Here is a 16,880-nt window from a genome sequence, read left to right as displayed (position 1 = left end):
TCAACAGAAAATTTTGAGCGCATTCGAGGTAGAGGCTCAGAATCGTGTATAAATTCTATTTTTAATTTCACCTCTTTGTACCATTATATAGTTACGTCGTACTTGTATATAGAATTACGGATGCATTTTCAGACAGCTTGAACATGTTTAAGTGCAGTTTGTTACTGTTAGAACAGAGACCTGTCTACTGTAGATCACTGTTTTTTCAAGTGCATTGTTATAAGCGAGACAAAATTTTCACGAATTGTGGTATATTATCCTAAGGAATACTATTAAGACCTGTCTATATGAAGTGATTTACAGTATATAAAGGTTGAACTGGTCAGTTCCTAAAGTACATACTCAAACCTTGTTTTATCCTGCAACTACCCCTTGCATTGGCCAAATAAAGGTTAACCCAGTGAACTAAAGATTTATTCGGTCAGTGTCCAAAAACCTCATGCATGTATTCTGATGTTCTAAAAGCATTGTGATATCACGTATATTGCAATGTTTATACGCTATGGCGTCTTAGGTTCCACTGCAGATCGAGATGTGTCTAAATCATGTTAAAAAATAGTTCATTTTGGAGGTCAGATATTATATTTTGCAGGATAAACAAAATACATGGTCATTGTCCTGAAATATAAGCAATATTAGGGCTGGGGTCGAAAACGTGATGGAGGGCTCAGCAGGCCTCGCCCTCTATCACATTTTCTTACCATCGCCCAAATATGGCTTATATTTCTAGACAATAACCATGTATTTTATATATCTCAAACTCAGTGAGACCAAGATAAAACTGAGATATCGAAGGACTCAAGATATCAAGGTTAATATATTGAAATAAAGAGGGGTTGGGACTTACGAATCACTCAGACAAATCCATGGTTTTCTAGATATTGGTGTTACACTCTGATATCAACTGTTAACTGTATCTGTTGCCAAGGTAATAGCAAAGAACTGCAATGATGCAGTAGAGTGATGGTTTACAGTGTTCAATTATAGGTCTGTTACTGAAAAGGTAATCTTAATTTCAGCAAAGTATGATACATGTAGTTTGATTTTGTTATGTGCATACTAACAGTATTCTCAATATTTCTCCACTTGAAATTTCATCGTCTGTCAATCAGCTCTAGAAAATTGCTTTGGAGAATTGGCTCTTTCTACTTTTTAAGCAAAAAGAAGTATATACACGTATCTTTTTCTGAAGAGAAATTAGATCACTTTGGAACAGAATTTTTAAATGTTACTTTGTCTTGAACTGCTTTTGGTATCCAGACGCTTCACATATCCGGATGAAATTGTCTAGGAACCAAAGCGTCCGGATAAATGAGGCTCCACTGTATACGCATATCTTTTTATGAAAAGAAATTAGAACATTTTGACCTACTTCAAACTTTATAAGAGAATGCTTTCAGACATAGCATGTTGTTTTCAACGCAGATTCTGATGATTTGCATAAATATTACTAGAATGGTGTAAATCATAGAACTTTGGCCAAAGGTAATATAAAAAAATTTTTATAACCCAGGAATGCGTTCTCTGCAAAAATTGTAACAATGTATTAATAATTTTCTGTCTTTGAAGATATTGTCAACCGGAAGCTGTTGTACAAGGAAAGTGTGGACTCTGGATTCCATGAGCCTATAGGTAAGTGGAGGATCATACAATTTTCATCCTAGGGAGGTGGACTCAAGAAAATTTACATGAAGCATGCATGGTTATCAGTATCACAAAGCCAGTGGACTTAACATTGCTGTTTTATTTGAGAATTACGGCTTCAGTTCTGTTTGTCCCTAGCTTTCACTAAAAGTGGGTGGATATTGATTTGGGTTTGTCTGTCTGTCTGTGACCTTGTGTGTATTGCTTATGTTTCCAGACACTACCTCAAGGAGCCATTGATCTATTGCATTGAAAATTTATACAATAACTTCCTATTGTCTCAAAAAGACCATTTTTAGCTCACCTGAACTGAAGGTTAAGTGAATTTTTCTGATCAAAATTTGTTGTCTGTTGTCGTCATTGTAAACTTTTCACATTTAAAAATTTCATCTACTCAAGAACCACTGGGCCAATTTCAAGTGAATACAAATGAACCTTGGGTGGAACATTTATGCCATATGGACATATTTATAGATAAACAAAAATCAATCACTTTTGTTTCATATTTCCTTTTAATCACATAGTCAAAAAAATGCAAGATTATATAGACCATCTTGCAATCATAAGTAATTAAGAAATTAAAAGCAGAGATATTCATAATGCAAGATCATGGACCATCTTGCATTACAATATAAAAATTAGGTCACTGAAAAAATTAACCAGATTCCTATTTCACATTATATCTGAGGTAATACTTTGTATAGGGACATGAAAATTGTCTGAGCATAAATAGATTGGTATTTCTCTCCTTGTCTGATGCATAATGATCATTTTGAAAAAAAGAGCAAGAGTTATCTCTCTTTGCCATAGAAAACCTAAGCTTTTTACTGATTATATTATTGAGTTATTAGGAAGATGTAAAAAAAAAAATAATAATGTTTGGATTCAGTTTATTCAAAAAGAAGAGATTTCCAAATTACCTTAGCACTTAAAATGGTCCAATTTTACAGGATATATTAGTTCATTTACTGGTCAAAAGACAGTTCTAAATGTCGTCAAGTTTGTAAAAAAAATTCTAGTGAAGGCAAACATCTGTTGTTTTTTTTAAAGATACTTAAATCACTTGGGTACTATTTTGCAATCTGTTTCTGTCTATGTGAATTTCATGGTCCCTGTCCCCCAAGGGCCAGAGAGGTTGGGATAAAATCATTAGAATGCAATCTTCCAAAACCTAGAGATTATGCAATCATACAGTACCCTGGTACTGGTAGCAAGTGATTGTAATAAGGAATGAGCCGTCTCACATTTGTGGTCCCTGGGTCATGGAATCTGGTGTTTGGGTGGGGCTCTATTGTTCATGTACTGAAGCATGTATAAATTCTTTGAAAAGCTACATTTCTCTCCCCTTTATATTTAGCATATAAATTTAAGTGCATAGAAATGATGAACAAGGATTCTTAGTAAAAAAGTGAAATTCATGCTCATGGTTTTGGGTTGTGGTTTTAGAGTGTAGGGGATTGATCATAATGTTAAAGTGCATTGGGGGAATCTAAACCAAAAAAAGAAGAAGAATTTCAACCAAAAAATATTGCAGGTCTTTTAGGTGTGTCTGGCATTTTTCAAAACCAAGAAATATAACTTAATTTCAGTTATAAATTTGATGCTGACTACAAAACCTATGGCTGCTACTATCTATTGGTTAACATTTTATCTAAGTGATGACGCAATGAATGCATATACAGGAGCAACATGCACCGTTTAATATAAGAACCAGTCTAACTCAGTGGTTGTCTGCCAGTGTTGATTTTTTTTTTTAGGAGAAAATGTAAAGAAGAAAGGAAGAAATATGATTTAATATTTAATCTTTTTAAAGAAAAAATGGAGTCTTTGACAAAGGGGTTGTTTATCTTCTTTAGGAGGCAAATCATTAAAATTCTTGAAAACCAGTTTTGTGATCATTACTGTGAAAAAATGAAAATGAAATCGGTCATGTGGAAAAATCATGATGTAAGGTGATATTTAGATTGGACACATGTTGCAAAAAAGTCATTAATATACATGCTGAGGAACAAATGTTTGTCTCATGCTTTTTTTTAAAATTAATCGGTAATTTACACAAATTTTTTTTAGTTTTGTTTATATAGAATAAATGATGACGAAATTAAGTATTAACAACATCCGGTTTGAATACATGTTGTTTTTACACAGTAAAGGTGTTTCTTTTTAAAAAAAAAATTAGCAGCAAACCACAATAGAGAGTGGGAGGCAGCTAAAGTGCTTAATGAATTTATTAGTCACAAAAACAATTAACATCCAGGACTATCTAAACAGCATTTTGTTTTTGTTGAAACTCTGCATAATGTATTAAGTTAGAGTGTTATTATTTGCATGTTGAGTCTCGTAAAATCAGGCATAAATATTTATCAATAGATCCATAAAGCTTAATATTTAAGGTTTTTCTATTAGCCCCTTCATTATAACTGCAGTACTACTCATTTGCAGATCAAATTTATATCTTTTGGCGAAGTTTTTGTTCATAGAAAATTAAATGACGTGTATTAAACACTTGTTTTACGTCATATTTCGCCAAAACATACCATTTTGCCCTCCAAAAGAGGAGCATTGCAGTTATCGTGAAAGGGCTATTATTCTGAAGACATCTCAATATCGTTAGATAAATAATGGGTACAGGTAGCAGTTATAGAAATATAGAAACAGTTTCAAACACACAGCCTCAGTTTTAAAGAAACGGCCTCAATACCTTCGACTGCATTCGATTTTGTAGACATAAATGAATATCATTATTTAAAACTTACAGCGATCAGTCACTTTGATTTTTTGAGAGAATCCTTGTCTTTTCTGTATCATATTTGTTAATAGCATAAAATTTAAATAATTGTATTTACTAATATGCAAGCCGATTTTATTTAAATCTCATTTGATTTTTTAAAATTTCCACTTTTATTACTGTAGATTCCTTAAATATACACGTGGAATTAAATACGCGTAATTTCGCGAGAAGCACCACAAGTGAATTAAAATTACTCTCTTTTATTTTTATGGTGCTGAAGTCTATGTAAAATCTGATCAAACATCCATTCGCGAAGTATTATTCTCACTAAATGACGTTGAAGGGTTATTTCACGATAATACGTACTCGCCAGAAATAAGGAATCTACAGTGTATGTGTTTAAGCAGATAGGATTATTAAAAAGAAAAGAAAAAAGATAAAATGGCAATTTGTTACCTTCCAGTATGTTGTGTAAAACACTGTTAAAATCTTATGGTATTTAAATTTGCATGCCCTCCCCCTTTCAAAATGCATATTTCCTTCCATCCCCCCCCCCTCCACATCCACCTCCAAGTGTGAAGATTAACAAAATACAAGTTGCATGTATCTACACTGCAGCCTCTTGACCAGGGGTTATGTATATAGAGTTTTATTTTTGGCTCAAAGTTGACCCAGATTTTCTGATAATATTCATGATTACCCTGTTTATATCAATATTGACTCCGCGAATTATGTAGCCTATTTCTGTATTGAACAAAGTTTTGGTTGATGTGAATTGCAAAAGATTTTGATGTATTTAAAAAGAAACTGATAAATATTGGATTGTATGTGAAAGTCAGTTTTTAGTTGAAATTCGGACCCCTTCCAAGATTTGAAGGACTAGTGAGTGAAAACTGTCAGCTGGGATTGAAAGTCAAATTATCTAACACCTTCAGAGAGGTAAGATAAAAGGAACTGAAGTCGTAAAGGGATTGATTTAAAGGTAAATGGTACTTGGGTAAAAAACAGTTCATTTTTACTCAATGCCTATATGAGCAATATATTTAATTTGATTGAACACACTTCATTAATTATGGCAAGAAGCTGTTTAAATGTTTGGGGGATAGACAGACGAAGGGAAAAACCTTTGCGGTGGAGCCCATGAAAGGAAAAGTGCAATTTCATTTCTCATATGTTGATGAGTAAAAATTATTGTACTTGTTCTGCCCCAGTAAACTCACCTGTTTGGATTCAGTCACCTGAACGGATTCAGAAGTTGGGTGACGTAGAGAGACAAGACTCTGCTTTTCCTAATTCACACCTCGATCATTGTAAAAATTGAAAAGGCAGTAGTAGCATATCTTGGTCATCATTTTAATAAAATTCGAAATAATAAATTAAACATTATTCATGAAATAGTTATGTAAAGAATTACTGTCCAGTTTCTAACATTGGAGAAAAAAAGTTTGGCAAGAGATATATACATTTGAATTTATTTTTGTGATTATGGAAAATGTTCCAAGATTAATCGTGGAGTCTTAAGTCCCTAGCCTAAATGAATTAAAGAAAATTTTTTTATCAAAAGCACAATAGCTCTGTATGTATATGAAGTAAAAGTTTGATATTTATATACACAAAGGATTAACAGGGTCAGTGTTTTGGAAGAGGCATTTCCAGGTAGAATTTAGACTGTGGCCCCTCACAATACAAACACTGTAATGGAATTGTATACACGGTGAAATTTTTAAATGAAGTAGAAAGCCTAGCTTGTTTACATGAGGCTGATAGCTGTGTGTCTATTTTAAGGTTATTAGCTGGTAGAGTGTGCCAAGACCCAGGCAAGATTAAGTCGGCAAAAGCTTTTGGTAGAAGATCAGCTAACTAAATTCATCTTATGGGGAGGGGATCACTGATTATCTTGTTGGGGGAGAACTCAAATTTTTCGTTTTAGGGCTGAATCTGTGCTTGGATCTCTTTCAAACTGTGTCTTCTTCTGATAAAATCCTCATCTAGAGGGGCAAGGGAAGGCAGGGAGGAAAAAGAAGAAAGGCTCTCCAGATTTTTTTTTTTGGAATTTCTTGGAATTTTGCCGATGAAAAGTTTTGAATCTTCTAAGGATCTACACCTGCTGAAACAAAATAATTTTTTTCGTGAGGGAATGATGGGAGTTTAGGTTTTTTTTTTTTTTCGAGGGAGTGTTTATTACACGCTGGCACGCAGGATGTCTGAGGAATATTTACTATGTAAGTATCCAATTTGTACTAGTTACGTCTATATACTTATCTGACCTTGCACTTAAATGACCAGCTTCTGATCCCCCTCAGTGGGAGATTTGCCATATCAACAAATACATGTAAAATCAATTTGAATTATTTAGTTTATATTCAGGTCCATTCAGCTGTGGACTGGAAAAACCCTATTAGTGGCCCACATTGTATATGCACTAGTGAATGTGCGTATTGACGTAATTGTAGGCTCTGAAGCTTGTTACAGTCTGTTTGTTTGCATCAAGGCATTTTGATTCAAGGTTATTCCTTACTGTTAAAACATTTGTCAAGAGGTTGATAGAAGAAAGAGAATTCATAATGAATCATAGACAAATCGTAATTCTCAAGGACCAGTACACTCAACATGCTCAAAGAAGTCTGGCCTGCATTGAACTCTTTGCACTGCTTAGTGACATATCTGATCAAACTAAAGATTGTAGATGCAATCCTAACAAAAAGAAATATCAGTAATGCTACTGTAGATCACTAAATTTTCCTTATTTTCGCGACAAATTAGCGAGAAAAATTTTCATTTTGGTTATTGCTTTATATAATCTTAAGGAATACTATGCTAATTCAATTTTTCAATAAAAAGTGATTTACAGTAATTCAATTTTTCAGTTTTCTTTTTAATAAAATCTTTTCTTTTTTTTTTTGGTGTAATTGTCTTTTTCCCCAGATCAACAAATTAAAAATTAACACTACAACCAAGTGTGAACCACGACTGGACCAAGAATTTAATTGAAGAAGTACACAATCAAATAGGATACCCTGTTATATGGGAGATTAAAAGTTTTTCTTTTTCACCAGAAATGAAAACAACAAGGCTTTATACATGCTTTGCTCCTGTTGCCACTGTAATCTCTTATCAAATATGACAGACACAATCTCCGAATAAAAAAAATGATGATCTGAATAACATCTTCTTATGCCTAAGTTGCGTCAATCAGGAAAGTTTAATGAAAATATAACAAGAGGAATGTGAAAGTTGATCACAATTTATGGCTGGAGAGGGAGGGGAAATTAGGGCTCTAAGATCAGGAGAACAACTTCCCTTTCTTCTTGAAGACGGAGCGATTACGTAGTTACCGAGACTTTATCAGACACCGCTGACGTAAAAATTCTGTCCAGAAATTCTCCCGTCTACCAAGTGTTTCGAAAATAAAGGAACTGCTGTGTTCTCTTTTGTGAAATTGATAAGTCGAATTTTTGAACAGTGCTGATAGTTAGTGAAATGTTTAAAAGTTTTCTGGCTACAGATGTAGGTGCATATAGAACCTACCCACGTAATGGCCTTGTCTTAAAAGGGACGACTTACTGAACAAAAAGTTTTTTTGCACTAGCTTAACAGGGGGCAAGTAAGAACTCATGTCTATATGTCTGTCAGTGCAGATGCCCTTGTGGCAGCCCACACATTGGGTACAGGTAATACCCATGATTGATGGGAAGATTACAGATTTCCTTAGAGCTTCAGGATTAATTAATGGGTAAGGTAATTTTTACGTAAGAAATAATGATTTTTACAAATATTTCTTGTTTCTGCTTATCTTAAGCTGAAGCATTTGAATAGAGATTGAAATCTTCTTTCTAAAGTTGTAATTTGTACAGTTGTCATTAGATGAACCTTTTTTCAGTTCATCTGAGTGTTCGAGGCACAAGTCATTTTTTTTCCACAGAAGTGGGGGTTTGGAGGGGTTTTATAATAATGGTGAACTGGATCAATTTGGGTGGAGCTTATAGCTTAAACATTGCTTGCAGGCTTATTCCAATCTAGTCTTAACATGCTTAATGCATGTTTGGATATTGTGAGGTGTATACTTTAATTCTGCCCCTCGCTGTGTTTTTCTGGTAGGAACAACTTATTGTGGAATTCTCTTCCATCTTCCATCTCTGTCTTCTCTCTGTCAATGGAAACAAGGATGAATTCTCAGTTCTGTGAATATTGTCACTCCTGTTTGAGATGGGAGCTAAAAATTAAGACCTAATTGGTGAAACTGAAGAGATTCACTCGGAAAACTTCTTCCTTGATGCCTCAGCTCTAGTTGACAGGGCTAATTTTGGAATCATTGTATCCCATCCTCAATTAAGCCCCCTGATTTGTCCTTTGAATCTTAGTGTTCAATAGCAGGAACTGACCATCAACAGCCAGATTCGGATAAACTACATGTGTAGCAGATATTATTATTTCTAGTAAATTTTGGGAAGAAAATAAATTGCAACAGGTGAACTAAGATAATTATATAAGATAAAATTTCTTAAGAATTTTTTTTGGGGGAAAAAATTTTGTTTTGCTATTTTGGAACCACTCTTGAAGCGCAATTGAGTTTGTCTCTGATTTTGTTGTGATGTAGCGGAATGGTAGTCGAGCAGACTGGGAAATATTGGTTTTAAAAGAGATCAAACTTCTATTTATAGCATAACCTAGTTGGCAGTGACGGTTTTGTTTCCTCAAAAATTATATTGAGTACCTAATATAGATGGAGTAAAAAGGAAGGAAATGTAATTTAAATGAGTCTATTTATATTTACAGTGAATAAATGATATTAATTAAATACAATTACATGTATAAATTTATTTATAATTTTTTTTATAATTTGTGAACAAGGAAATCTGCTTAAACACGTTAAAATTGATGGTTTCTAAATTTTTTTTGTACATGTTTATTTCCTACATTTGATAAGAAGATTAAAAACGCAATTTTTTTAAAAATCCCTGTACATTTACTCATTTGAATGGAAATTTACGCATGGGGAGTGGGGTGGGGGGTGGGGTGAGATAGGAGGAGGGTAAATTGCCATTATATTTTATCTTTGACCCAGGACTGACCTCAAACATCAAGGTCATTAACTTTGGTGTGGATTCAATCAATTACCCAACAATATTGATTCAAGAATATGTTAGGGAATTATTTTATTTAGTGTCAAGTTTATAACTTGCATTTTTTACATCTTGTGGATCTTTAGTGTTGTTTAAGTTGCCAATTTTTCTCATCCGGAGCAGTATCATTACTACTGGCTCTGATTTCTGTCACTGATGTAAGTCAAAATTTGATATTTACCCTATATAGCTGCTGGGCTTGGTGAGTTTGGTTTCATATGATGTTGAAGAAGCCTGACGATTATTTTTGTATCATCGCAACCCACATCTCCGACAACTTGGTCAGTCGCACAATGAATTATGGTGTACTTCTGATTTCCTGATGATATCTCTGTGGACTAGAGCTTCCAGACAATGAAACTCACTGTAGTAGCTAAAATGGAACCAAGTTTGCCAGATAGTTTTTAGCTGGCCCTTTGCTATTAGAATTTCAAGTTTGGATCCTCACTTTGCCAGAAAGACTGTTTTTAGCTGACCCATCCCTATTTCAAATTTCATGTCTGGACCCTTAATATTTCTGCTATTTTTATGCTTTTCTTTTAGGGGGAAGGCTTTGTATGTGTCAACACTATAAGTTGATATATATATTTCATGTTATATATCTCATGAGGTCCATATCCGTTTACTTGACATGCACGCTATAATACGTAATGGGAAAATGAGTTACGATGAAAAGTCTTGATCTGCTGGGTTCTTAATCATTTTATAAACAGCTGTCTAACATGTAAAATAAATATCAGATGATTAATTATTATTTTGTTCAAAGGAATGTTGTTTTCTAAACCTATTAATAAAATTTTTTACGTGAAGTTTTGGAAATCATCTTGAAAGTTATGATTTGGGGGCCATTAAATCAGTTGCTTGCCCATTTAAGGACAATATGCAATGCAGTTTTGAATTACCTGGTAAATTTTTTTATTCCGTTTATTCTATTTGAGAAGAATTCCGAAAATATGAAGAACTTTTTTATGACTTTTGTAATGCTCAGTGATGCTCACTGTAACTCTGTTTTAAATGAATTTTGAGAAAATCCGGCCCAGCTAAAACAATTAGGCCCAGCATTTTATTATTTCGTATATCCCATTCATTCTGCTGTGACATCAAATGGGATTATGTTAACTTAGATGCTACAGCATAATTAATAAAGCATAGGGGCTTATTTTAATTAGACTGTAGGGTGGAAAATCAGTAATTTTATTGAAAATCTCTTTTTGAAATACTTGAAAATTAAGCAGGTATAAAAAATGTCCAATGCTGAAATTCTGAATTGTTAAAATTCCTTTGTCTGTCGGCTTCAGTTTACAATATCTGGTTAACTGATGTTCACACCTACCCTTATATTTTCTCATCAAATATATCTCTCATAACCAGGTTTTTTAAATGATAAAAAAAAAGCTGTGTGGATCTTTATTTTACTTATACTTACTTTGTAATTTAATACAGTTTTTTTTTTTTTTTTAAATATGCCAAGACGTCACAAAGTTATAGCCATATTAGCTGGCAGGGCTGATTCAGATTCTGCGGATCCATATAACACTACTTGGACTTACTTACTTATCCTCTCCGTGCCTTGAGGACGCATACATAAATAGAGAGTAATAGTCAGGGCAAAATCTGTATCACATCCCATATCAACACGAGAATCTAATATCAGACTGAGAGCCAAAGGCCAGAGGTTTTTATTATATATTTGAAAAAAGTTTACTTTGTGATGTCGTCTAACTCCATATATTTACATTTCCAAATATTTTTCCTTAAGATTCTTTGCAGATAGGAGCATTGTTCATTTTCTTATGAACTACCATGCATGCGCATGAATATCTCCATTGTCACGTCATAATACCGTACTTGACGTAAAACTATAGTGCAAACTGTTTTGCTTTAAAAATGACAGTTGAATGGGATAAATTTGTGGCTACTCATCAGAAAATAATGTAAATAGAAGAAATGAATTTAATTTTTGAAGATTCATGAGGTATATGAACTACAACGCTTCACGCCGGCATATTTATCATGAAATGTTAACGAGCTTCATGAAATATGCCAGCATGAAGCGTCGTAGATCATAACCTCATGAATCTTCAAAAATTAAATTGATTTCTTAAATGAAAAGTACAGAGATGTTCCGGAAAGGTGTAATAAAGGGTGAAATAAAGGGTGTGTAATATGGGGCGCGTGCCTGTGTTCATATCAGGGATGCAAAATCCTGTACTATATAACAAATATATAATAAACACTTTAAAAAAAATTACAGTACCTGTGATATTACACCTATTTTTTTTATAGTTCACATAACCCAAATTTTGAATTACCTAAATTCCCTGATAGAGTAAATTAGTCAGGAATTATTGGTACGTGTATTTGCTCATGCAGGTAGCCATATTCAATTCCTTAGTATATATTAATAAACATAAAAAAAACTTATGGCCTTGAGTATTTGGCTTACTGAGTAGGTGAAAAAATTGACAGAATGTGATACCATATCCTCTTATTTTTTTGTTTTTCCACCTAAGAGTTTCAAACTCGTAAACAGTAAAAGGTTACGAATACTCTTACAATGTGCAACATTAGAAAATCTGACGTCTAAGGATTCTATACATCCATCAGATGTAGTGTCAAAAAATAATTTTTATTGATTCCATATGATGCATTTGTAAGTACACACTCAATATGCAGAAATTTAATGAATCTATAGTCTTGATTGACATATGCAGAAGAAACAGTTATTAATCATTGTGTGTTAGAATACAGGGAATATTGCAAATTACAAAAAAATGAAAATGGAATTTTGTCAGGTATTTGTTGTTCCGTAATTCCTGCAAAGGATAAGTTGTTAAGTTGGCAGATCAACGATTATTATTATATGAATGTTTTTAGTACAAAATCTTTGGCGTCAAATTACCTGCTTACAGAGGACTTTGACAACTTTAGAATCATAATTAACTATTTATGTTCCATATTCCTATGATCAGGCTATAAATTAAAAGTGGAGAAAGGTCTTATTAATAAGTCAAAGAAAAAACATTTACATTAGATATTAAAAATTGAATAATTAAGGGATTGTTGAATTCAATTCAAGACTGAACGAGACTTATTTTGTATGGTGTGTTTTTACAAGCATTTATAAAATTTGTAAACTATTATGTAGTTCAGAAAGAGACGTTAACCCTTTGGTTCGCAAGTCAAGGAGAGGAACAGTTTTCTAAATAAGAATATAAGAAAACCAGGAAATGATGAACTTTTCAACCTTTAATTTGAACTTAAAATTAGGGACTTAAGATAATCAAATTTATTTGGATAGAGAAAAGACAAAAAAAAAAAAATCCATTGACTTGGTAAAAATAGAAGTTCTGAACAAACACCTATAAATTTAATACCGTCCTACATTATTATTCCTTAATCTTCTTAATTTTTTTCTGCCTTGGATTTTGACGTACATTTGTTTAGATATATGAATATCAGATTTATAGTCATCTTTACTGGAAAAAAATATAATGCTAAATACAGTGAAAATGTCTACTTGTGTAGGTAGGACATGTAAATGAATGCTAATTAATATCTATCTATAAAGTTCTGAGGAGTTTAATATGTAGTCACTTGATTGTGCGAGTAGTTCTATGCATATTAAGTAACTTTCATCCCTAAATACTTATAATATTAAGTTCTTTTTAATATCGCGGGCTACTAACACCTGTAAAACGGAAGCTATTTTTGGAAAGTCTCTCAGGTCGTATGAAAACCTGACAATCGAGCATGGAGAACAATGGAGAATATTTAAAAATAACTCGGCTTATACCAGCAAAAAAAAATCTTATTCTCTCTGCATGTAGAAATTATATGTTAATTGTGTTTTGTACGAAGCCTGTGGATTGTGTTATATTTCCTTAGTGGATTTTAGCTGCAGTTTGTGTGTCAAAGTGATATATGAATGTGCTTTTTTCTAGTATTACTAAAATGATTAATTTTTCAGTGAAAATATCATATAGACTATTGGTGTGACAAAAGTATAAGTTATGACTTTTGTTACAAATTTACATTTCTCTTGCTATGTACAGTCAGGACTGTGAGACTTGCTGATCTCTGTGTTTAGAAGGCTTGGCTTTATATATAAGTACATGCAACGTTAAAAGTGATTTGGCCAGAGGAGCTGATGTGTGTATTTTTAACTTGGTGTCAATGTTAAAGGAGTATTGAAAAGTGAATAAGCTGGATAGCGGAGTTGTATCTATTTATACAGGAATCTGTGTCGTTAATACTGAGGAAATGATGAGCCCGTGTAATTAAACAGCCAGGGCATGTTTATTTGGGGAGGCAGACAAATAGATTTCTGATGGAGAGCAACACACTTAATGTAGCATAATTGAGCTCTTCTACCAGTCACTAAAAATAGAAACAGGGAGGAAAAAAATAGTTGACCTACATAGTCCTAATATCAAGAGGATTATTATTGAAGTGTGATTTATGATGAGAATTCACTGAATATTTCTAGATAGGTCTATAACGAATTTTTCTTGTGCGTATACTGGATTAGGAGTATAAATTTTGAAATATTTATATGTGAGAAAAAGGAAATAATTTCAATTTCTTTGTGAATGTGAAAAATAACGGAAATTTTCGCCATGTTGGCCAAAGTGTTGCCCACGATACAGGAGGAATTTAGGGCTGACGGCTTCAAACAAGGGGGACTACCCAAGACAGAAGATTCAGAGAAATGCTGTGAAATAGGTAAACAATGGGCGCTGTCTCAAATCAGTGAAAAACATAAAGTCAAAATAGTAGTAAAATTTCATTCTACGAGGGGTACGTGGGATAGGGGGGTTGTAATCAAATATTAATAATTGATTGTAAGAAGTCTATAATATTGAAGATGTGTCGAATGAAATTTTTAATGTGCTGCTGTTTAGCTTTATCTTGTAAAATTAGAAATGTCATGTAAGTTTATGATAACTATAAATTGGTTCAAGTATGGAAAGTTGGACAGAATAATTAAGAGAAAGAAAATATTCCTATTTATCAACCTAATCTTCGTAATTTCTGAAATAAAAATAAATTTCAGAAGACAGATATATATTATAAATAATATGCCTTGTGGGCAGCCGCCATTACGTTAGAATTTTTAATGAAAGAGGCTCATTAGGGAAACACAAAGTTACTCTTATTTTAAGTAGATGTATCTTTAAGGACAGATGATATGATACAAACAAAAGAGTGATACTATGATTGATATTATAAATAATTATATATTTCTGTCTGTCTCTTTTGTGAAAGAGAGGAGACATTGAGTTTCATTTGTCTGTCAGTGTTTCTTTCTCTTGTAAATCAGGTTTATAAATCATATTTCATATTTATATAACCTGTTATAAGATCTTTAGTATGTACTATAATTTTTTACTTGTGACCTTGATCTTGAAGTTTGACCTACCATACTTATTAAAATTTTATTATTGGTGATAAATTTAATTGAGAGACGAGAGGATGTTCATAATGACGTGTGTATTACCCGTGAGAAGGCCATCTCCAAAAATACATGAACCTTGATTTTTTACCCCTAGCCTTGACCTTGGGAGTTTGATCTACATATAAAAATTTTGATAATTAAAAATATTTGGCACTGTTAAGAATCATAGGAAACTTTCATCAGTAAATTGTATAAGCAAATTTAAGGTTAAATACAAAGATCTTATCAGGTTTGTAAATCTTGTGTACCTTTTATTTAGTTATCCGTTAGATACTGAACAGAATTATACAAGTACATGTAACTATTTTGGTATTGAAGCTTTTTTGGTCCATGATTGGGGGTGTTTGCCCTGTAACCTTTCATCCAGATCTTTGCTAAACTAATGGTAAACAATGTCCTTTGGTTGTTCAAACATTACTTCTTGTGTATGTGTATTCCTTGACTGAAATAGGTCTATTAATGCTATTTTTGTCTGAGATTATAGCGAAGTCCCTAACACCATGCTGGGTTTAGATATCTGTGAGTGGGAGAAATGCCGTAGTTAATTGGCAATTTATCCAGACTTCATATATATCTTAGTTATCAGATTGTATTGGTCAACAAAGCTGTAAATATATCTATAGATTGAACCAACGTAATTTCTTTTTGTACTATTTGTACACAGTTCGTGTAGAGTTTCTTATGACTAATTGATACTGACGCAAAATGTCAGAGGTAAGATTTTCGTGGAAAGCTACAAAAATAAATATTTATTGAGAATGTGAGATTGACGTATTTGATCAAATTTTTAAACAATTAACAAGGTCAGTATATCTATTTACCACTAATACTAGCTGTTTTGTAGTGCAGGAAAACAATCAGTTACTATTTATGCAGTTACTTGATATTTCGAACAAACTTCAACTTCATTGTCTGTAATAAGTCACAATGTTCAGGAAGGTTTGTTTGTTTGTTTGTATAAAGTCCCTTGAAGAATTTTTTGCTCTTGTCGGTGGAAGGCTGCAAATTAAGAGCTGTACTCGGCACTAATATGGCCTTTGGGCAGTGAGAGATCTTTTTTTGTGCCAGCATACAGTCTCATCTAAAGAAATGGTCTCCAGGTTTTGTAGTGGGATTCAAACCTGTAATGTGAAAAATCAGTCTTTACTCAAGCTGTACGTGACTCAGATGCTTTAACCAATGTGCCATACCAGTGACTAATGTGGAAGGGGATATATATACCCTTAATTTTGCATATTTTAGAATGTGCAGTTTGTTGAAACTCTGATTGATATTTTTTTTAAAAATAGTTTTGTAAAGAAAATTATTATTAATTGACATATGTAACAAAGTATATGTGCCAATCCATACATTATTTTTTTTAGGGAAACACTATGAGTTGCTTGCCTATTTACATAACAACTAAGCAAAAATAATTTATACTATTTGCTGCAAATTGTATCTCGATCATAAGAAATTCAGATTAATATCTTAAGCTTCAGAATATATATTGCAACATGTAGAAGGGTTGTTTATGTATATACATACATTAGATTTCCATCTGAAAGTCATTAAAGAAAAAAAAAATCAAGATATTTTGGGGGCCCCGAATAAGTGCATGTCTCCGTAAATACATCACATGAAAGTATTGGGTTTACATAATGCTTCATCAGTGGCCTCTATAAATATAACAAGGTTGGAGTCCTGCCACTGCCTGGTTACTCAGCCTTCATGATAAGCCTCTTATGAGTGTGTTGTCAATTTCTGTACGAGTGGTCTGAATATAAAACATCAGTCATCACATTGACAGGTTTGGGGGACTAGGGGTCAAGTATACTTTAAAGAAAGCTATATGTACCTATGTAGTAAAAATAGTGGTGTCCTTAAAATCCATATACTGTAAAATCACACATTTTCGTGGGGTCAGATCATCTAGGTTTGAGAG

The 16,880-nt window shown here is 32.9% G+C and overlaps 1 long non-coding RNA gene across 1 annotated transcript in view; it reads left to right on the top strand.

Moving 5' to 3' along the window:
• LOC134239251 (uncharacterized) overlaps window positions 1–16,880 on the top strand; it is a 32,607-nt gene that overhangs the window by 12,150 nt on the left and 3,577 nt on the right. Inside the window, exon 3 of the long non-coding RNA XR_009986190.1 lies at window positions 1,570–1,632. This is a non-coding gene — a long non-coding RNA (uncharacterized LOC134239251). The remainder of the gene's footprint in view (window positions 1–1,569; window positions 1,633–16,880) is intronic.

The sequence above is a fragment of the Saccostrea cucullata genome, unplaced genomic scaffold (genome assembly GCF_032062105.1).
Source record: "Saccostrea cucullata isolate Sc308-1 unplaced genomic scaffold, CSIRO_AGI_Scuc_v1 ctg317, whole genome shotgun sequence".
Taxonomy (NCBI): domain Eukaryota; kingdom Metazoa; phylum Mollusca; class Bivalvia; order Ostreida; family Ostreidae; genus Saccostrea; species Saccostrea cuccullata.
This window is presented reverse-complemented; position numbering and strand designations above follow the sequence as displayed.